This window comes from Triturus cristatus, chromosome 2_2 (genome assembly GCF_964204655.1).
Source record: "Triturus cristatus chromosome 2_2, aTriCri1.1, whole genome shotgun sequence".
Taxonomy (NCBI): domain Eukaryota; kingdom Metazoa; phylum Chordata; class Amphibia; order Caudata; family Salamandridae; genus Triturus; species Triturus cristatus.
In genome coordinates this window covers 41,077,696-41,100,937 of record NC_140582.1, presented here as the reverse complement: position 1 = coordinate 41,100,937, position 23,242 = coordinate 41,077,696, and the positions used below count along the sequence as shown (strand labels likewise).

Sequence of the window (23,242 nt, the reverse complement as noted above, 5' to 3'; positions counted from 1 at the left end):
TCATGGCAGGGTCCCTCATCGGGTCCAGTCACAGAGGTTTGCTGCTGGTGTGCCTAGCACCACTTCCCTGCCACGGTGGGGAGGCGGCTGTCGACCAGTCTGCCCCGGGGCACCAGGCTGCATGCTGCATGTGGCCGTCTGTGGTGTCCCACGCGCACGTGCCTCAGGCAACCACCTCAGCAGAAGGCTTCCCGGAGAGGGCGAACCTCCTCCAGATCTGATCCGGGTAAAGAAGGTACACGCTGCCGGGACACCAAGCTGCTGCTGTGGCAGGGGCCGGCCTTCCCTTGCTCCCCCCAACACTTTGGTGTTTTTCCAACAACCACCTCAGATCGGAAGTGGCGACCCGCTGAATTTAAGCATATTACTAAGCGGAGGAAAAGAAACTAACCAGGATTCCCCCAGTAACGGCGAGTGAAGAGGGAAGAGCCCAGCACCGAATCCACGCCCAGCGGCAGGTGCGGGAAATGTGGCGTACAGAAGACCAACTCCCCGGCGCGCTCAGGGTGCCCAAGTCCTTCTGATCGAGGCTCACCACGTGGATGGTGTTAGGCTGGTAGCGGCCCCCGGTGCACCAGGATCGGGTCTTCTTGGAGTCGGGTTGCTTGCGAATGCAGCCCAAAGCAGGTGGTAATCTCCATCTAAGGCTAAATACGGGCGCAAGACCAATAGCCAACAAGTACCATAAGAGAAAGTTGAAAAGAACTTCAAGTTCAAGATGGTTTGAAACCGTAGAGAGATAAACGAGTGTGGTCCGTGCAGTCCACCCGGGGGATTCAGCACGGCGGGGAGGTCAGTGGCCCGGGAGTTCCAGATCCCCTCCACCGGATCAGCACCTGGGCCCTACCCGGCCCCTGCAGGGTGCATTTCCTCCACTGCGATGCACCACGACTGGCTCTGGGTCGGCTGGGAAGGCTTTGAGGTGGCAGGTGGCCCTCCGCTCATACGGAGGGTGTTACAGACCCCTGGCAGCAGCTTCGCCGTGTCCGCAGGGCCGAGGGAGATTCGACCGCCTCCGTGCCCTTCCCAGGCACCCACTCTTGGCCGGCCCTCTGGCATGCCGGGGCAGGGAAGGGGGGATGGGGCCCCCTGCTCCCGGCTCGACTGTTCACTGGGGCGGACTGTGCCTTGACAGCGTCACAGCAACCGGGTGGGGAGGTCCACGCTGCGGCGATGGCAGTTACCTACCCGCCCCATCTTGAAACACGGACCAAGGAGTCTAACAAGTGCCTTAATTGGAGGGCCGAGCAAAACCCTGTGGAGCAATGAAGGTTAGGGCCGGCGTGCACCGGGTGAGGTGGGATCCTGCTGCGCATCCAGCGGCGGGCGCACCTCCGGCCGGTCTCGCCCGCTCCTTCGGCGAGGTGGAGCATGAGCATGCGTGATAGGACCCAAAAGATGTTGAACTCTGCCTGGGCAGGGCGAAGCCAGAGAAATCTCTGGTGGAGATCCGTAGTGCTCCTGACGTGCAAATCGGTTGTCTGACCTGGGTATAGGGGCGAAAGACTAATCGAACCATCTAGTAGCTGGTTCCCTCCGAAGTTTCCCTCAGGATAGCTGGCGCTCGGAGCCCCCAGTTTTATCTGGTAATGCCAATGATTTGAGGTCTTTGGGCCCAAACGATCTCAACCTATTCTCAAACTTTAAACGGGTTAGAAGCCCGGTCTGCTGGCGTGGAGCCGGTCATGGAATGCGAGTGCCTAGTGGGTTACTTTTGGTTAGCAGAACTAGCACTGCCGGATGAACCAAACGCCGGGTTAAGGAACCCGATGCTGACGCTCATCAGCCACCAGAAAAGGTGTTGGTTGATATAGACAGCAGGACGGTGGCCATGGAAGTCGGAATCCATTAAGGAGTGAGTAACAACTCACCTGCTGAGTCAACTACCTTTGAAAATGGAAGGTGCTGGAAGGTCAGGCCCATACATGGGTGTCGGCGGCACTGAGAGCCGCGGGGGCTAAGCTGCGATGAGTAGGAGGACTGCTGCGGTGCACACGGAAGCCCGGGGCGAGGGCCCAGGTGGTGCCACTGCAGGTGCAGATCTTGGTGGTAGTAGCAAATTTTCAAACAAGAACTTTGAAGGCCGAAGTGGAGAAGGGTTCCATGTGAACAGCAGTTGAACATGGGTCAGTCAGTCCTAAGAGAAGGGCAAGAGCCGTTTGGAAGGGATGGGTGATGGCCCCCATTGTCGATCAAAAGGGAGTCAGGTTCAGATCCCTGAACCCAGAGTGGGCGAGACAAGAGCCCTCGCGGCGTCCAGTGCGGTAATGCAAATGATCCCGGAGAAGCCAGCGGGAGCCCTGGGGGAGAGTTCTCTTTTCTTTGTGAAGGGCAGGGTGCCCTAGAATGGGTTCGCCCCGAGAGATGGGCCCAAGCCTTGGAAAGTGTTGTCGTTCCGGCAAAGTCCGGTGAGCTCTCGCTGGTCCTTGAAAATCCAGTTGAGATGGTGGAAATCTTGTGCCGGGCCGTGCCCATATCCGCACCAGGTCTCCAAGGTGAACAGCCTCTGGCATGTTGGAACAATGTAGGTAAGGGAAGTCCGCAAGTCAGATCCATAACTTTGGGATAAGGATTGGCTCTAAGGGCTGGGTTGGTTGGGCTGGGGTGTGAAGCGGGGCTGGGCATGTGCCACGGCTGGACGAGGTGCCACCCTCTGGGGCGGCGGCAACTCTGGACGCGAGTCGGGCCCTTCCTGTGGATCGCCTCAGCTCCAGTGGTCGACTCTCCCTGTGCCCCCTCCCCGGGGGCGCAGGGCTGGCGTTCCTGCCTCGGCTGGTATCTAGCAGCTGACTTAGAACTGGTGCGGACCAGGGGAATCTGACTGTTAAATTAAAACAAAGCATTGCGAAGGGCCGAGACGGGTGTTGACGCAATGTGATTTCTGCCCAGTGCTCTGAATGTCAAAGTGAAGAAATTCAATGAAGCGCGGGTAAATGGCAGGAGTAACTATGACTCTCTTTAGGTAGCCAAATGCCTCGTCATCTAGTTAGTGACGCCCATGAATGGATGAACGAAATTCCCACTGTCCCCACCTACTATCTAGCAAAACAACAGCCAAGGGAATGGGCTTGGCAGAATCAGCGGGGAAAGAAAATCCCGCTGAGCTCGACTCTATTCTGGCACTGTGAAGAGACATGAGAGGTGTAGGATAAGTGGGAGGCCCTCGAGCGGCTGGTGAAATATCACTACTCTTATAGTTTTTTCACTTACCCGGTGAGGTGGAGGGGAGAGCCCAGTGGGGCTCTCGCTTCTGACTCTAAGCACCCGGTGCCTGTAGGGCGTGACCCGCTCCGAGGACAGTGGCAGGTGGAGAGTTTGACTGGGGCGATACACCTGTAAAACGATAACGCAGGTGTCCTAAGGCGAGCTCATGGAGGAAAGAAACATCCCACAGAGCAGAATGGCAAAAGCTCGCTTGATCTGGATTTTCAGCATGAATACAGACCGTGAAAGCGATGCCTCATCATTCTTCTGACTTTTTGGGTTTCAAGCAGGAGGTGTGTTGGACAGGCCACACGAAGGGCTCGCTCCCTCCCCGCACGACAGGGCCCAAGCTCCGGCCCGCCAGGCGTGACCCACGAAAAGCACCTGCACCCCGTCTCCCGACGGAACTTCTGCCCTCGGACCTCCATGCATCACGGGCCCCAGCCCCACCGGCTTCCCCGGCCGGGTCCAGCCGCCATCTTGGGCCCTGCACCACGAGGCCGCGTGGCCTCCCCCCGACCCTAACCCTGGGCCTGGCCGGCCCCGACATCCCGGCACCACCATCCACCCAGGAGGTGAGCGGACCACTTGGCAGGTCAATGGGAGAACGAAGCGTCAAGAGCTCTTCCCCCGCCAGGTGCCGATCGCCTCCAGCTCCCCCAAGCGCTGGCTCCACCCCCTGCTGGGTGTCTGGACACCTTCATCCCGGACCCTCCGACCTCCAAGTGCGAGGGCCCGGACATCAAAGGGCGCCTGCCCTATAACTGGAGCAGCTCCGGAGTAGGATGGCAGTTGTATCCTGGAGTCGAGAGACACCGAGAGAACTCAGCCTTGACGGACTACTGGCGCTGCCGTAGCCCTATCTTGCGAACTATCGTCCTGCCTGCTGGCGCTGCCGCGGCCTTCTGCAACATCCATCCTCGTCGGGACCTGCTGGCGCTGCCGCGGCCCGTTGTAACGATCATCCTCACCGGGACCTGCTGGCGCTGCCGCGGACCGTACATCGACCATCCTCACCGGGACCTGCTGGCGCTGCCGCGGACCGTACATCAACCATCTTCACTGGGACCTGCTGGCGCTGCCGCGGACCGTGTATCGACCATCTCTACCGGGACCTGCTGTTGCTGCCGCGGCCCGTACCAGCTACACCACCAAGCTCGAGGATTGTGAGCTAACCATCATCTCATCCGAACTACCTGACTGGTAAACAGACTGTCCCGCTACCCCTTCCCTATCCTAAGAGACCTAAATCGAGGGGACCCCTGAGTCCAGACCTCCTTGTACTATTTCATCGTACCTTAAGAAGTGCATATAAAGAACGCTAAATCTTATCCTTGTGTGGTGTCTGTCTGTGGGGGGGAAGTTACTTGTCTGTACGATCGCTGGAGACGGCTCTCCCCGGAGACCTCTCCCCCTGACCTCGGCCGACCCTCCCGGTCCGTCTAACATTGGTGGCCAGCGGCGCGATCCGAATCAACGCGTAATCGTACAGAGAGTAGCTCACCCCACGACAAAACCACGATGTCAGCCAAAGATAGCGGTTCCACTGAAAAATTCCAAATGGATAAGTTAGAAGAATACAGCCACCGCGAACTGAAACAATTCTGCATGGAACTAGGCATTGCTACCACCGGCCTGAGTACCAAAGATGATTTGAAGCACGCCCTTGAGTCGTGGACAGAAACTGGGATCGCCGGGCCCTCCGACCGAAACAGTGTCGCACCAGAGGGGAACGCCACGGCTCCCGAGGAGCGGGGAACGGGCCTCTCGCAGGAGGAGATCCAGGAAAGAGAAAGAACCAGATTACACGAGTTGGAAATGGCACGGCTCAAGATGGACGGTGAACTCAAGTTAGCCGAGCAGAAACTAAATCTAGAGCATATGCGGCTCCGAGAAGAACGAGAAGAAAAGCAGAGACAGAGAGAGCTTGAGGAAAAAAGAATAACACTCGAACACGAGCGCAAACTGGCGGAAATAGAACTTCGGAAACAGAATAAAGAATCGGGGGTGCCTGAGCGACCGCACACCCCGGGGCCAACCGAGAAAAAAGTACACATCCCCAAGGATGTTGTCCGCGAGTATGTCCGAGAAGACGACATACAACAGTGGTTCAAAGCCTACGAGATCGCCATGACCTCCCACCGGATCGACCGGAGTGATTGGGGAGCCAGACTATGGGGGAGGTTCGTCAACGAAGGTCGCGATGCCCTGCTACAGCTCCCAGATCACCAAATGTCGTCCTACGACCACATGAAGGCTGCCCTCCTCACCCGCTACGGCCTCACACCCGAGATGTACCGCCAGAGGTTCAGAGATTGCACCCGGATCCCGGGCACAACTTGGGTGGAGTACGTTAACTATTTCAGCCGCTCCTTCGAGGGTTGGATCAAGGGGAGCCATGTCACGACCTACGAGCAACTCTTTAACCTTATGGTATGGGAGCACCTGTCGAACAACTGTTTCGTCGAGCTCAGGCAGCACCTCCTCGACAGCAAGCTGACTGACCCCCGGCAGCTCGCCGCCGAAGCTGACCGATGGGAAAGCACCCGAGTGGGCCGGAGAGGGCCACACGAGCAGAACCGAAGCAACCAAGGCCAGCACCGTCCTCGGGGAGGAGGAGGAGGCCAGGGGCGAGGGAGAGACGCCTTGCCGGCAACACCCGTGGCCAGCACCCCGCCTCCGGCCGGCCGGGGCAACCCCCCGATGCGTCCTGGGTTCCGAGCCAACGTCACGTGCCACCGATGCCAGCGAGTCGGCCACTACGCCAATGACCCGAGCTGCCCGCAGAACCAAACACCCAAGCCCCGCCAGGTAGCTGCCGCCGCCCTGGGGGAAGAGCGATTATCGGAGGAACAGGAAGAGTATGAGCCGGCCCAGCAAGAGTGGGAACCGGCCGCCATGGTCCTGGCGTGCCTAGGGGGAAGAGACATGGTGCCGCGGGCTCCCCTACCCGCCAACACCAGGAAATACGGTCAGTGGGTGACCATTAATGGACATCGGGCCGAGGCCTTGCGTGACACAGGCGCCAGTGTGACGGCCGTCCGCTGTCACCTGGTGAAGCCCGAGCAGATCCTGCCGAACATTCTCTGCCCCGTCCGCTCAGCCGACAATTCTGAAAGTATGTGTCAAATGGCCTGCGTCCCATTCGAATGGGGAGGGGTCTCCGGCCTGTTGAAGGTGACGGTCCGGGACGATGCCCCCGTGGACTGCCTCCTGGGGAATGACCTCGAAAGTTCCCCGTGGGCCACCGTCGAGAGAAGAGAGCACCTGGGGATGCTGGGCCTCCCGGACTGGGCCTGCATAACCACCCAGTCCATGGCCGCCCATGCCGTCCCCCGATCAGAAGAACCGGAATGGCCAGCACCTCCGCCCCCGGTCGCCCCAGTAGAAGACAACGACGAGGCCAGCCCCCCAGAACCAACGACCGAAGGGGACGCGCAACCCCAGGACTTTCCCGGCCTGGCTCAGTGGCGTGAAGAAGGGGGGCCCACCCAAGAACAGTTCCGCCAGGAACAAAAGACCTGCCCCTCCCTCGAGGGACTCCGCCAACAAGCCAGCGCCCAGAACGCAGGGGACTCCACCGGATCTCACTGGGTCTACTGGGATAACGACCTGCTATACAGCGAACAAAGAATCGCAGAGCTAGGGGCCGGTCGAGTGCTGGTGGTACCTCTCCGCTTCAGAGACTTCCTACTCAACCTGGCCCACGATGTCCCCCTGGCTGGACACCTGGGCCAGGACAAAACTTACAGTCGCCTAGTGACCCACTTTTTCTGGCCGAAAATGAGGAACGACGTCCTGAACCACTGCCGGTCCTGGCCCACATGCCAAGCCAGCGGGAAGAGTGGTCGGAAGCTGAAAGCCCCTCTGCAACCCTTCCCTGTGGTCACCACCCCGTTCGAAAGGGTAGGAATAGACATTGTGGGGCCTCTGGACCCCCGCACGGCACAAGGACACAGGTTCATCCTGGTACTGGTGGACCATGCCACCCGCTACCCCGAGGCGGTGCCCCTACGGACCGTGACAGCTCCGGTGGTTGGCCGGGCCCTGATGGGGATCTTCTCCCGGGTGGGCTTCCCCCGAGAAGTCGTCAGCGACCGAGGCACGAACTTTATCTCCAAATACATGAAGTCCCTCTGGCAACAATGCGGGGTCACCTACAGATTCACGACCCCCTATCACCCCCAAGGGAACGGACTAGTGGAGCGTTTTAACCGCACTCTCAAGGGGATGATTGGGGGATTGGAAGAGCCCCTCCGTCGCCAGTGGGATGTACTACTCCCGTGCCTCCTCTTCGCCTACCGAGAAGTCCCCCAGAAGTCCCTCGGCTTTAGCCCTTTCGAACTCCTGTACGGGCACCCTGTGCGAGGGCCCCTCAGCCTAGTCAAGGAAGGTTGGGAGATGGCCCCCCTAAAGACCCCTCCAGACGTCTTCAAATACCTCCTGGCCCTACGCAATCAGACCCGGCGCTTCAGAGAGATGGCCAAGGCGAACCTCGAGGCCAGCCAGGAGGACATGAAGAGATGGTATGATCACAATGCCTCCTCCGTTGAGTTCGAGCCTGGTCAACAAGTGTGGGTGATGTCCCCCACCGAACCATGTGCCTTGCAAGATAAGTGGACGGGGCCCTTCAAAGTGGTCGAGCGCAAAAGCCCCGTCACTTACCTCATCGACATGGGGACCTCCCGAAACCCCCTTCGGGTCCTCCACACCAACCGACTCAAACCACACTTTGTGCGCTCAGAACTCAGCCTCCTGATGGCTACGGACAGTGGGGCAGAGGAAGACTCCGAACCCCTCCCGGATCTCCTGAAGACTCAGGAGAATGACGGCTCCGTGGACGGGGTCCGGCTCTCTGACGCCCTCACCTCGGAGCAACGCCAGGGCTGCCGAAACCTCCTGCTGCGGTTCGCTACACTGTTCTCCCTCACCCCCGGGGTCACCCCTTGGTGTTTGCACGACGTGGACACCGGGGACAGTCCCCCTATTCGACACCGGGCCTACCGCGTACCAGATCGGGTACGGGCCTGCATACAGGAGGAAGTGGCCAAAATGCTCACGATCGGGGTCATCGAACCCTCGGACAGTCCCTGGGCCAGCCCGGTTGTATTGGTTCCCAAAGCCGCTGCCCCCGGCACCACACCTGAACTGAGATTCTGCGTCGACTACCGGGGCTTGAACGCAGTCACCCGGACCGACGCTCACCCGATCCCCCGAGCGGACGAACTGATCGACCGGCTGGGGGCCGCCCGCTACCTCAGTATCTTCGACCTAACAGCAGGCTACTGGCAGATCGGTCTCACACCCCGGGCTCAGGAACGGTCAGCCTTCTCTACCCCCGATGGCCACTACCAATTCAAGGTCATGCCCTTCGGCATGAAGAATGCCCCCGCCACGTTTCAACGCCTTGTGAACCAGGTCTTGGCGGGGCTCGAAGAGTTCAGCGCTGCCTACCTGGACGATATCGCTGTATACAGCCGCCACTGGTCCGACCACCTCCTCCACCTCCAAGAGGTCCTACAGGCCCTCCAGCGGGCCGGCCTCACAATTAAGGCCGGCAAATCCCAAATTGGCCAAGGGTCCGTGACCTACCTTGGGCACCAAGTGGGAAGCGGGCTGGTGGCCCCGCTGCAACTTAAGATTGCTGCCATCCAGTCCTGGCAGCCCCCCGTCACCCAGACCGAGGTCCGAGCCTTCTTGGGGCTCACCGGCTACTACCGGCGGTTCGTGAGGAACTACGGCAGCATCGTGGGGCCCCTCACGGGTCTCACGTCCAAGAACCAACCAAAGCGGATTAACTGGACCCCCGATTGTCAAGCGGCCTTCGAGAAGCTGAAGGCCGCCCTGTGCACCGCCCCTGTGCTCCAGGCCCCCGATTACAGTCGGGAATTCGTGGTACAGACAGACGCCTCCGACCACGGCATCGGGGCCGTTCTTTCTCAATTAAACCCCGAGGGTCATGACCAGCCGGTGGCCTTCATCAGTCGACGTCTCCTGGCCCGAGAACAACGCTGGAGCACCATCGAGAGGGAGGCCTTCGCAGTGGTGTGGGCCCTCAAAAAGCTCCGGCCCTATCTCTTCGGTACCCACTTCCGGGTACAAACCGACCATCGACCCCTGCAGTGGCTGATGCAGATGCGGGGGGAGAACCCAAAACTATTGCGCTGGTCCATTTCCCTGCAGGGAATGGACTTCACCGTGGAGCACCGACCGGGCCAAGACCACGCCAACGCGGATGGCCTGTCACGATTTTTCCGCCTCGACGAGGAGAGTCCCCAAGAAGATGGGTGACTCTCCCCGCCTTCAGCTGGGGGGGACGCATGTTGGACAGGCCACACGAAGGGCTCGCTCCCTCCCCGCACGACAGGGCCCAAGCTCCGGCCCGCCAGGCGTGACCCACGAAAAGCACCTGCACCCCGTCTCCCGACAGAACTTCTGCCCTCGGACCTCCATGCATCACGGGCCCCAGCCCCACCGGCTTCCCCGGCCGGGTCAAGCCGCCATCTTGGGCCCTGCACCACGAGGCCGCGTGGCCTCCCCCCGACCCTAACCCTGGGCCTGGCCGGCCCCGACATCCCGGCACCACCATCCACCCAGGAGGTGAGCGGACCACTTGGCAGGTCAATGGGAGAACGAAGCGTCAAGAGCTCTTCCCCCGCCAGGTGCCGATCGCCTCCAGCTCCCCCAAGCGCTGGCTCCACCCCCTGCTGGGTGTCTGGACACCTTCATCCCGGACCCTCCGACCTCCAAGTGCGAGGGCCCGGACATCAAAGGGCGCCTGCCCTATAACTGGAGCAGCTCCGGAGTAGGATGGCAGTTGTATCCTGGAGTCGAGAGACACCGAGAGAACTCAGCCTTGACGGACTACTGGCGCTGCCGTAGCCCTATCTTGCGAACTATCGTCCTGCCTGCTGGCGCTGCCGCTGCCTTCTGCAACATCCATCCTCGTCGGGACCTGCTGGCGCTGCCGCGGCCCGTTGTAACGATCATCCTCACCGGGACCTGCTGGCGCTGCCGCGGACCGTACATCGACCATCCTCACCGGGACCTGCTGGCGCTGCCGCGGACCGTACATCAACCATCTTCACTGGGACCTGCTGGCGCTGCCGCGGACCGTGTATCGACCATCTCTACCGGGACCTGCTGGCGCTGCCGCGGCCCGTACCAGCTACACCACCAAGCTCGAGGATTGTGAGCTAACCATCATCTCATCCGACTGGTAAACAGACTGTCCCGCTACCCCTTCCCTATCCTAAGAGACCTAAATCGAGGGGACCCCTGAGTCCAGACCTCCTTGTACTATTTCATCGTACCTTAAGAAGTGCATATAAAGAACGCTAAATCTTATCCTTGTGTGGTGTCTGTCTGTGGGGGGGAAGTTACTTGTCTGTACGATCACTGGAGACGGCTCTCCCCGGAGACCTCTCCCCCTGACCTCGGCCGACCCTCCCGGTCCGTCTAACAAGGTGTCAGAAAAGTTACCACAGGGATAACTGGCTTGTGGCAGCCAAGCGTTCATAGCGACATCGCTTTTTGATCCTTCTATGTCGGCACTTCCTATCATTGTGAAGCAGAACTCACCAAGCTTTAGAGTGTTCACCCACTAATAGGGAACGTGAGCTGGGTTTAGACCATTGTGAGACAGGTTAGTTTTACCCTACTGATAATGTGTTGTTGCAATAGTAATTCTGCTCAGTACGCGAGGAACCGCAGGTTCAGACATTTGGTGTATGTGCTTGGCTGAGGAGCCAATGGGGGGAAGCTACCATCTGTGGGATTATGACTGAATGCCTCTAAGTCATAATCCCCCCTAAACCGTAGCGATACCGCAGTGCCGTGGAGTCTCTGTTGGCCTGGGATAGCCAGCCTCATTCGGGGGGCCGTGCGTAGCGGTGCTCGCTTGGGGCCTGGAGCGCGGACAGAAGGGGGCTGCCTCCATGGCCCTTAATGCACCGCATGTTCGTGCTGCTAAATCATTCGTAGATTACCTGATTCTGGGTCAGGGTTTCGTAAGTAGCAGAGCAGCTACCTCGCTGTGATCCATTGAAAGTCATCCTCTGAGCCAAGCTTCTGCCTCTCCGTGCGTGGGCACCCATGGACGCCCTCCTCCACCACACCCGGGGGTGGGTCCCTCTGCCGCTGGGCTGGCAGGAGGGACGCGGAGGGGGCGACGAGGGCCTTAGGGAGGCTGCCTCCACCACATGCCCTCCGGCACGGGGTCTCCCCCTCCCATCCCTGCCCCACCAGTGTGCGGGACGGGGCCACCATCCCCTGCGGGTCAGCAGGGTGACCGGATGGCCTGGGCCGGCCGGGCCCCCCTTACCACTGCTCCCATGCAAGTCAAGCAGGGAGGCGAGCAGGGAAGGAGCCTCCCATTAGCGGCCTTGGAATGCCTGGCCAAACCCACAGTCATCGGACTGCAAGGGAGACTGGGTCCGGCTGTCTCAGGCCATCTGGGCGCTGGATTGTCCTGGCCCATCTGGTCTCCTGGCTGCGCAACCAGATGGTCCTGCGGACTGAGCGACCAGATGGTCCTGCGGGCTGGGGGACCAGATGGCCCTGCGGGCTGGGTGACCAGATGGCCCTACGGGCTGGGTGACCAGATGGCCGGCCTACCGGACGGCCAGGATCCCTCACACTTTTGTCCTTCCCCAGTGTTCTTTAAGCCTAACAGATAATCATGAAACAAAGGAGAGAAAAAACTTTTTGATAAACCCTGTATGGTTTGAAGAACAAAGGGATTCTCTTAAATTGCTTGCTAAATTTAAAGACACACATATTTTGCAACAAATTACCAGAGGTGCAGAAAATGGGATGACAACCTCAAGAAAAAGCTCTTCTTTTTCCTTTATTATAGGGGACATATCAGCCCACTCTCCTTTGAGAAAAGAAGGAAGGTTGTTAGTATTTCTAAAACTGCTCACTACCTGGGTAGTGTGTTGTATCCTGCTACTGAAGTGCTATGATTGCAAGAGTTCCTAGACCTGCTCTTTTTATCACAAACATGTTTCTATTCCCACACACCCTGACCACTGAATACTGTAGTTTGTATACTAATAAAAAGCCTTGATCTATATCCCCATTTTCTTTATGAAAAAGTTTCATAAAAAGGAAACTTGAGCTGCTGGACCAGTCTCTGAGTTTGCAAGTTCACTCAATTTGTAATCAATCTTGCACAACAAGTCTTTGGGCCTAATTACGTCTACGGTGGTCTGAAAACCGCCATACTGTTGGACCACCTGCAGTACTACAACTGCAGCAGTTGGGCCAAATCAAGACTGGCAGCACTTGCTGCTGGGCCAGTGGTCTTCAACCTGGCAGGAATATGCTGGCAGTGCCACAGCAGGCACCGTTGAGCATATTCTGACTTGGCTGTGAAAAGGGTGGCATGATGGCAAGAAAGAAGCAGGACCCCTACTGGATTTGGGCCTAGGGCTGCATGTGGGGGGAACATGCAGTGACCCCTCACTTTGCACCCCCTGTTCCTGCACAGTGTAGCATGTGTGCCACACTGTGCAGGGAGGTGCATTTGATGCTCTGAGAGCGGCAGTCTGCCTGTTAGGCTATTTCATGAGCATGACAGACCACCGCAGAACCGCCCACCAGACCAGGAAAAAACTCCTGATCTGGTGGGCAGTCTCACCATGGATTTGGCGGTCCCACCTTCTGTGGGACTGCCATAATTGTAATCAGACCCTTTGTCTTTCCAGCGAAATAGCCACATTGACATTATCATCAAAATACAAAGCTCATTGAGCCCAGTTCGCCACAGAGTCTACTCCTTGGTTTGTTCCTTGAGTTGAAAAAATCTTAGCAGAAGGATCCACCACATTTAAAAGATTATTCTGACAGGCGTACCAGGCCCTCTGTATGCCATTTTTTTAATCTTTGAAGCAAATTACATTTTATTTGCTACACTAAACCTCGAAACTCTTTGTAATGAAAGAGACCCATTACCATTGAGATGCCGAAATGTGAACCCTTAAAATTCAGACTATCTTACACGTTGACATTTAGGCCCCATAATGAACTTTCCACTTTTGGTGAAAAGGAAACCATTCTAGGTTCTAATAGAGGGACAGCTGTGGAATTAGGGTGCTGTTTAAGAGATAGATCGAACATAGGGTACACATTAGCCTGTTGAACATCTGACACTTGTAAAGAGATACTCCTGTCTTTAGGGTGATAATTATGATTCAGACAAAGTCGGAAATCTGAAGAACTCTACTGAACCTTATGAGAATGCACATTTAGATTTAAACAACATTTGCCACTTTTCATTGAACTCTGAATTGTTAGGGCCACAAAGACAGACTCACCAAAAGAGTGAACTCATTGAGAATGGAATTTGTGTACATTGCTTCCTGCAGCAGAAGAGGATCATGTTTTCAATAATTACACAGCTGCCAATGTCTTAAGTCATGAAAGTTAAAACAGAAATAGCGAGGGAAGAATATAGGTTATATTTCATCAATTCTTTCTCTTCAAATTCATAATAATATGCAAAATACTATGTCCTTTATAACTAGTGTTGTCATATTCTCAAATTTACATGAAAACCAACTGCATTGGCATTCAAACAAATATGTATATCGGAATCCGATAAGCTGTTAGTTTCATTTGTTACAGTTTATGCCATGCACCATTCAATCTGAGTTCTATTTACAGAATACCTTTAACCAATCCTCAATGCATCCTCAGAAAGACATGAATAGGCATTCCAGATGCAATCCATAAATACCTAAAGGCAGTCATGAGACCTAGAATTTGTAAATTGCTCCTGTGCTGAATCTATTCTACAATTGCAACAATTGCAAGGAAAGCCAATCAATGTATCATGTATTCAAAAAAATTACACTACATGAAAGAGTCAGAGTTGTTGGTGTCCAAGCAGCAGAACGGAGACAGCAATACCCAAAAGTCTATCTAGATGAATAAAAGCAAAGCAAATGAGAGGCACAACTGTGTGAGAAACTGCCCAGTTAAGTCTAATTTATTATCAGCTATGCAATATCAAACACATTTAAAATTAATTTCTAACAATAGATTATAGAAATAGTGGCTTGAAGTACTTAACCCGAGGCAGAGCAGCAAGAAAAGAGGTTGCTACTTCCCGGTGACTTCTCAGCATAGAATATGCTCATGACTGATTGGGGTTTCAATTCTGCTTTTCCAGTAGTATGTGGCCCAAAGTTCAGTGGCGTAACAAAGGCCTCTTCAACCCCCACAGTGAAGGGTGTGCCCTCAACACAATAACCTGGCCTGAGACCTCATGAGTGAGTCCAGAGGGGGGCCCCTCCATGTATTTTGCAGATGTCCCCCCTCAAGTTTCTTTACGCCACTGCCATGGTTTGTTGGGAAGTGTAGTTGTTTTGTGATTTTTGGTTGCTGTTATAAAAGTATCAAATTTAGAAAGCATAATGAGTCTCCAGTCCTTTAATAAAATCACTAGTACTTTGGTGCAAGTACGCTGTAATTTTTCTACTTCTGCTCTGAAATTTCTCGTCCAGCCCAAGGGTAATGTAAAGTCCATGTGGACCTGACTTTCAGTGAGCTGGCACACTAAAAGCATTCTTTTATTCATTAATATGAATAATGACTGCAGCAATGGTATATTAAAGTGAGCAGCAGAACAGCAGTTGCTTGCTACAGAAAATAGAAGTGTGTTATGCTGTGCGTGGGTTTAGGAATTTGTGGCTTGTTCTAAATGAGTGCAATGCATTCAGTAAGAAGTACCGGCAAAGCCAATCACTCTGCAGCAAAGAGAGACCTATTGTATTTTCCAGTGCTGGTTTGGCTATAGCATCTGGGATGCTGACTAAACTCCCTAAAACCCTACAGGCTTTAATTGGGACACCTATCAATCAATCAATCAATCAATCAATCAATCAATCAATCAATTAAGCATATTTTATCCGGTTTTAGAATTAAAACCATAAAAGTTACATAAATCCATAAAACAGTTAAAACATACAATGAATAACAGTAAAAATAAATAAAAATCCCATAAAAAACAGCAATATATACATCTGGTACAAAAGACTGATCGGACGGGGAAAGCACACAAGAGGTGTGCCTGCCAATGGTAGGGGTTTACTAGCTCTCTGTACAAATCCTGGATCGCAATGACGATTTCAAAAAACCTACTATAAAAGATACACATTCTGGTTTCAACAATTGTAGATAAAAAAGGGCTGGGCGGACCTGGATAAAATTCAGCTTCTTTAAAAGAGGTGTTAAAAAATATCTGCGAGGTACTTCATAAAATTTACAAAAAAACATGAAGTGTAGCAGATCCTGAGGAGACACTCCGTCGCAGCCACAGGATGCTAACACCTGACCTCTGCAGCTCCCTTTAGGGACGGCAAGCATTAAGTGAAAATAGTCTAAACGAAACCTGATCAATAGAAACCGCTCATGAGATGAAAGTGGCCACAAAAGATAGGGCTCAATGGAGGGAGATGTTTTGAGCACCATATGTTTGCGGACACTAGTTTTTCCAAGTTCAAAGTCATCTCTACCAAACTTTTTCAAGGTAGTGAAAGTTATTTTTTACAAATTCCAAATCCTTCAGGGTAATCGAATCAGGTTTTAAAAACAAGTCCGGCCGTCCCAGCTCTTCACAGCATCCCTTAATATAGTTTAACCATGGCATGCGTGTCATATGATCAAGGCTCATGTTCTCTCTTAAAATCTGATGGTTAAGAGTTAGATCTTTATTTAATCAGCAATTAAGCCAGAACAACAAGGGGCGCATAGCCAAAGTATCCCCTGCAGAAGGCACCCCCAGTTCCTCATGAACTACCAAATTTGATGTTCCGCTGGGCACTCCTAGAATGCGTTTTAAAAAAGCATTCTCCACCACCTGCAAGGCATCAGTTGCTACATAGCCCCAAATTTCACTCCCATAACTAGGCATGGCAACACTTTTGGCCTGGTATATCTTCAACATTGCCGTGATGGGGCGCCTACCAATCTTCGCGGCAAAGTTGAAGATTGCGGCATTTGCCCTTATAACCTCCCCTTTTTATCTCTTGATCAGGACCCCCAGTTTAACCGGTCATCTACCAAGACACTTAGGTAAGAAAATATCCTGGTCACCGGAACATTCTCATTACCCACTTTGAAAGGGTACTGCTTCTTCGGGCGGATCCCGACCTGCATAATATAGGATTAAGAGTTATTAATTGCAAGGTCACGATCTTCCATAAATCTTCGGAATGTATCAAGCAGGGTCTGGAGTCCCCTTGCCGTCCTAGCGACGAGGACTGTGTCCCTATGTAGATCCTCCAGGAAGTCAACCAAGTTATCCTCCACCCCCATGGCCCTCATGGATTGCCACAATTTCCCCCGATTGACACAGTCAAAAGCGGAGGAAAGATCCATGAAGGCCACGTAGATTGTACCTTGGCGGGCGATTGTATACTTCCCCAGGATCATATACAGGTTAAGGCATTGGGCCTGGGTAGACCGCCCTGGGCAAAACCCGCATTGTATGTCGGAGATGATTTTATTTTGTGCCGCCCAGGAGGATAATCTTCCCAATAACACCCCACCCACAACCTTAACCATGGAATCAAGAAGGAAGATCGGACGATAACACAAGGTGCTATCGCGATCGCCCTTCTTGAAGACCGGCACAATGGTCGAGATGCCCCAGGAGACCGAGCAACCAATCCTGGCCGCCGCATTAAGCACTGCCATCAGGACCGGAGCCCATAAAAGTGGGTTTGATTTGAAAAGATCCGGGGGAATACCATCTGGGCCTGGGTCCTTGTTACATGTCAGCCCCAAAATACCCTTCTCCACCTCTTTCTGTTCAAACATTACAGGATCGTTGGTGTTGGCCCTACCAAGGAGTTGGTGGTGAGCCATGGGGCAGGCGAAGATGGATTGAAAGTGAGACACCCATTCGTCCTCAGTTATATTAGTGCCTACTTCTCCGTCCCTCGCCCTTTCAAATAGAGGTTGGTTAATAATGCCCCAAAACCTTGCACTATTCCCCAAGTTGCTTGCCTCCAGAAGGTCTCTTCACCTTTCCTCCTTCAATTCACCCTTACGAGTGGCCAATGCTCATTTGTATTCGAGGCGACGGGCGCAAATCAAAAGTTGGTTTCTCGGAGTGGCTTTTAGGGCATCTTTTAATTGTCTTGCTGCCTTAGAGCATAGTGGGTTGAACCATCTGGGGTCCGATGACACCGTCCTGTTTGAAGGAACGCGTAGAAGAGACCCTACCTTGGTGATGATGCCATCAAAAGCCTTAAGGACTTCCCCCGGGTAAGAATCAGATGACACACAATAGGCAAATTCTGATGCACAAAACCCTTGAACGTTGCGGTAAAATGAGTCTGGAGATATCTGCGACCATTTAAAACGGCTACTTCCCTCCACTGGTCTCAACGTGCCTGGGACTGTCACCCTAGTGTGAGAAAGTGGCTCTGTATATACTGTTCCCAAATAGGTACAGTGTGTACAGAGTCCACAGTCCCCAGAGGATTGGCAGAGGTTAAAGTTAGATATAACCTTACTCTCTAAAGTAGTAGCTTGGTCGAGCAGTAAGGCAGTATCAGAGGACAGTGCAAAGCATTTGTTGGACACACTCAGTCAGCAAATGGTCTCACACACTCAAGAACTGAACTCTAGGCCAATGGTTTATATAACAAATATATGGTTGTTTTATTTTAGAACCAACAATAGGAATTAAAATATACTTTCTCAGAATGAGATGCTTTAGTTAAATACTTTTGCAGTATGCAATTGACTTTTGTAGGTAGTAGGTACAGGTTGTTGCAATAGGCAACACAATTTCAAACACAATAATACATTGAGCTCAATGGGAGTTTTAAGTTATTTGCAATAGATTACTTTCAGGATTACTTTTCTAACTCCAGGACTGGATCCTAGATTCAGTCCTGGGACAGTTCTTGGAAACAAGTGAGTAAAGACGACTTAGTTACTGTTGTGATTTTTAGGCAATATTTTGCTATTTTAAAAGTTGACCCTTAGAAGAAATTTCATAGAAAAACAGTCAATGATTCCCTATGGGAGAAAATTCAAGTTACAGGTATAGTATGTTCTCGTTACTTTTGTAATCCAGTACTGGGCTCCTAGACTCAGTACCGGGACCTCTATCTAAAACATGTAAGTAATTAAGTTTTCACAGTTGGTACGATTTTTAAAGAATATTGTAGTTTGCAAAAATAGACAGAAGAAATTTCACAGAAAAACAGTTAATGATTTCCTATGGAAGAAAATTGGGTTAATGGTAAGTACGGTTGTGAGTACTTTTCAGGGTCAGTGCTGAGCACCAAGATCCAGCACTGGGATCTCTCCTATTAGCAGGTGAGTATTTTCGTTTTCATTACTCGGTTGATTTTAGGTGAATATTTTAGGTTTTCAGAAACTCCACACTTAGAAGAAATTTCAGAAGAAACCAGTCAATGTTACCCTATGGAAGAAAATTGGGTTATCGGGTTTTGGGTAAGTACTCGACTGCCAGAGATAAGGTTCTGGGCACAGACTCAGGGGTCTCCCAGGGTCAGGTAAGTACAGTTGTTCCACCCTCAGCGGCATAGGGGCAGCCGGGTGCAGAGTGAGTTGGGCCCAATGTTATCCTATGGGAGGCAGGGGGGCCTTGGTTGGTGGCTGCTGACTAGCAGGCCACGCGGCTGTGGGAGCTGGGCTCCTGGTCACTTACTCAGGGCAAATGGGGAAGTAGGTAGGAGTAGAGGTTACACTGCCAGGGCCACTCGGGCGGCTGGGTGCAGGGTGCTTTTGAGCCTTCGAGCACTCCATGGATTTCAATGGGAAAGCTCCAGGATCAACAAAGGCTTCAAGCTCGGGGACGAAGATTCTTCAGGTGCCACCACCACTTCGAGAGGTAAGTTGGGTAGTTGGAGGATAGGTAGGTTCTCCGGAGTTGGGCACAGGGGGCCGCAGGGCGCCGGGTGCAGGGGTGCCTTTTGATGTCGTGAAATCTTACCCTCTGTTGATCACGGTTGGGGGGAGGTATCTGGTTCTGAGGCTGCAGGAGTCATCAGGAGCGTTGTGGTGAGTCCTTGGGTGCCGGATTCGGGGTCACAGTCACCAGGGGGACGTCCTCGGGGTCTTTGTTCACTGCGGCATAGGCCAGGCTTGGCGGGTGCAGAGTGTGCAGGGTTCGCGGTTCCGGGCTGATGCCAGGGGTTAGAAACTTGTTTTGAGCAGAGCCACTGCTCATGGGAGTCCCAGGCGCTCAGAGTCACAAGGTAGCCAGCTCTTTCGGGGTTTGTGAGGTTGCTGGCCACAAGAGGTGCCGGGATTCAGCAGGAGCAGGTTCGAGGGTTGACAGGCCGGTGGGCTGGGGCCAAAGCAGTTGGTGTCTTCCTCTTCTTAGCAGCTGCACAGCAGGTCTTCTTTCTTCTTGCTCTTCTTTGCTTTTTCGGAATCTGGAATCTAAGGAGGGAAGGTTCAGGGTGCCCCTAAATACTAGATTTAGGGGCGTTACAGGTAGGTAAATGGCAGGGACCAATGGGTCCCTGCCCTGGGGTAGCCTAGTCCTGATTGGGCAGGGCTTCCCATCTTCAAGATGGCGAGAGCCCGGAGATGTGCTTCACCTTGCCTCCCCCACCTGAGGGGTGGGGTTGGCAGAGGCTGGCACATCTTCTGTCCTTACTTGGGGTTTCCGGCCAGTCTTTCCGCCAGAGTGGGGGTCAGAACCAGTGGGGGCCAGTTGCTGAGTACAGCCAGTGGCCTGGAGAAGCTCACAAAGGCAACATGCCTTTGAAGCTTCCCCCTGCCCATCCTGGGGGAGGAGGCCTAGCACCTCGCCCAGGATGTGCATTGTTGCAGGCCCAGGAGAGCGGGGGGCTCTCCACCCAGGGGTCCAGCAACATGTCTGCTTTGTGGCAGCCTAGGCAGCCTCTCAGACCAGATGTGGATTGTAGGTTAGGTTTCAGGGGGCATCTCTAAGATGCCCTCTGTAGTGCTTTGTAGGTTTAATGTGCTGAGAAGTTTGATACCAAACTTCTCAGTCTTCAGTTTTGCCATTATGGTGCTGTGGAGTTTGTGTTTAACGAGCTCTCAGCACCATATGCTCTTAAATGGCAGCACTGCACTTACAGTGCCCAGGAATGGACCTGGGTACTGTAGGGGCACAGGGCTCATGCTCCTGTGCCCACACCACTGGCATAGGGCACCCAGCTAGAGGGGTGGCTGATGTATGCCAGGGCAGTGTAGGTTGTGGGCATGGCACACAGGGATGTGTCCCATGTCGACTCTTTGTTTTGTCTTGTACCCAGACACTCGGCCTGCAAGGGCAGTGTGTTTGTGTTAGGCTGAGACACTATATCGATATCAGGTTCTCTCTTGGCCGTTTGCTGGCGAGATTAATTTAAATTCACTGACTATTGACGATAGCCATTTCATATTAGAGTCCGTGTAATAATTAGACAAGTATGTTATCGTCTGGTAATTTTCTTTACTTTAGGGTACATAACTAATTATTGGTGCGGAATACTACAGATCGGTAAACGTGAAGATACAGGACCGGTCTGAATACTTTTAGGTAAGCGCTGTTCGCACAAGATTTGATTTCATAGATCAGGTTCTCTCTTGGCCGTTTGCTGGCGAGATTAACTTAAATTCACTGATTATTGACGATAGCCACTTCATATTTGAGTCCGTGTTATTATTAGACAAGTATGTTATCGTCTGGTATTTTTCTTTACTTTAGGGAACATGACTAATTATTAGTGTGGAATACTACAGATCGGTAAAACGTGAAGAATTTGAAATAAGCCCACTTGCTGGTAATAACTGGTACGCTTTTTTGTATATTTTAAGCTAGCGCCTAATAAGGATATCTATTTGGACTAGAACCACTCAAGTCGATAATTTTCTGTTTATTATTCTTAGCTAATGAATGCAACATTAGGCTACTGGACCTAATAGTTGAAGCCCTTGATTACACTTAATATAGGTGAGTTTATATTCTTTTTCGATTCAACATAGTGGTACTGTCATAGGCAGTAAGAATACACTTGGGTGTTTATTATTAATTCATGAAATTTTTGCCGTTACCTAGGAGATTAGTGGTTAAGATAGTGGTTGTCGTCTTTAAGGTTTATACAGCCTTGTTTTTTCTTTTTTTTTCTCTCTTCACTCCTATTGGTCTGTTATCAGGTTCTTTTCTACCAAATTATTCCCCTTCTGGCGTTTCACTTCCTTTCCTACAATCACAGAATATTTTCTACTTTTCGGTGAACACACCATATTACATGTTTTGCTCCGATCACCATTGGCTAATTAGCATCACAAATTGTATTCTTAAGACTATAGCTTACCATGTTAATTTAGATGTATGAATTTTTGATTAGCGATATATGCTTATGTATTTTGGTTATCATATATTTTTGTTTGCCTGCAGCCCTGATGAAGTCCATGACGTAACATAGTCAGGACGAAACACGTGTTGGCTGACAGGGGGCTCTCACCGAAGAAGCTCTGTCAAAGAATAAAGACAAGACTTGAACAATTGAAATCAATTTGAAAAATAATTTTTTGTTGTGCACTAGCACCATTACTTGGACTTTACTTTAGAACCCTATTGCTCGGTTTCAAAAATTGTTGAGGTTTGGGGTAGACTTGGTTTACCCAGATTACGGCATTAGTGGTTGTCGTATTGTTTACCTAGTAGCAAGGGTTCTCTTTTACTCTTAGCACGATTATAACATTTCTCTGCGCAATTTGTCCCTACCACTGTGGCTTCTCTTTTTGTTTGTGTTAGGGTACAGGGCCTCTAAGGGTGGCACAATAAGTGTTGCAGCCCTTAGAGGCCTGCCCTGGTCACAAGGCCCTGGGTACCTAGGGTACCATTAACCAGGGGCTGACATGTGGCCAGGGTTTGCCAATTTGGGTTTTAGGTTTTAGGGAAGGAACATAGGCCCTGGGCACCTGATTGGCAGGAGTCCAGGGCACACTAAGTCAAAGTACACTCAGCAATTTAGCAAAAAGTGGGGGCATACCATGCAAGAAAGATGGCACTTTCTCACACAACCTCCCCCCAAATGAAAGGTGATGAGACTAACCTTGCCCTATGGATTCTTCATTCTCTAAGTGGAAGAACCTGGAAAGTCCACCTGCGTTGGCATGGGCAGTCCCTGGTCTGTGTTCCACTTAAAAGTCCATTCCCTGTAGGGAGATGGACCACCTTAGTAGTTTTGGATTTTCCCCTTTCATCTGCATTAGCCATCTGAGAGGTCTGTGGTCAGTTTGAACCAGGAAGTGAGTACCAAACAAGTATGGCCTCAACTTCTTCAGGGACCAAACCACAGCAAAGGCCTCCCGCTCAATGGCACTCCAACGCTGCTCTCTGGGGAGTAGCCTCCTACTTATAAAAGAAACAGGTTGGTCTTGGCCTTCATCATTGGTCTGGGATAGGACCGCTCCTATCCCTAGCTCAGAGGCATCAGTCTGCACTATGAACTGCTTGGCATAATCTGGAGCTTTTAGAATTGGTGCTGAGCACATTGCTTCTTTCAGGGTGTCAAAAGCCTTTTGGCAACTAACTGTCCAGTTAACCTTCTTGGGCATCTTCTTGGAGGTGAGTTCTGTGAGGGGAGTCACAATGGACCCATATCCCTTCACAAACCTCCTGTAGTACCCAGTCAAGCCATGGAATGCCCTGACTTGGGTCTGGGTTGTTGGAGCTACCCAGTCCAGGATGGCCTGGATCTTGGGTTGTAAGGGTTGTACCTGGCCTCCACCTACAAGGTGGCCCAAGTACACCACAGTGCCCTGCCCTATCTGGCATTTGGATGCCTTGATAGTGAGGCCTGCATTTCCAGAGCCTCTAAAGCCTTCCCAAGTTGGATCAGGTGATCCTGCCAGGTGGAGCTAAAGAGAGAAATATCATCAAGATAAGCTGCACTAAAGGACTCCAGCCCAGCCAGTACATGGTTCACCAACCTCTGGAAGGTGGCAGGGGCATTCTTTAACCCAAAAGACATCACAGTAAACTGGTAATGCCCATCAGGTTTGGAGAATGCTGTTTTCTCTT

General features: G+C 52.5%; 1 protein-coding gene and 1 pseudogene across 8 annotated transcripts in view; both read left to right on the top strand.

Annotated features, from left to right (window-relative positions):
• The window catches only part of LOC146861800 (uncharacterized), a 1,595,865-nt gene that overhangs the window by 772,720 nt on the left and 799,903 nt on the right, over positions 1-23,242 (top strand). The gene's annotated exons all lie outside the window — the stretch shown is intronic.
• LOC146861801 (28S ribosomal RNA) lies at positions 346-2,512 on the top strand (annotated as a pseudogene).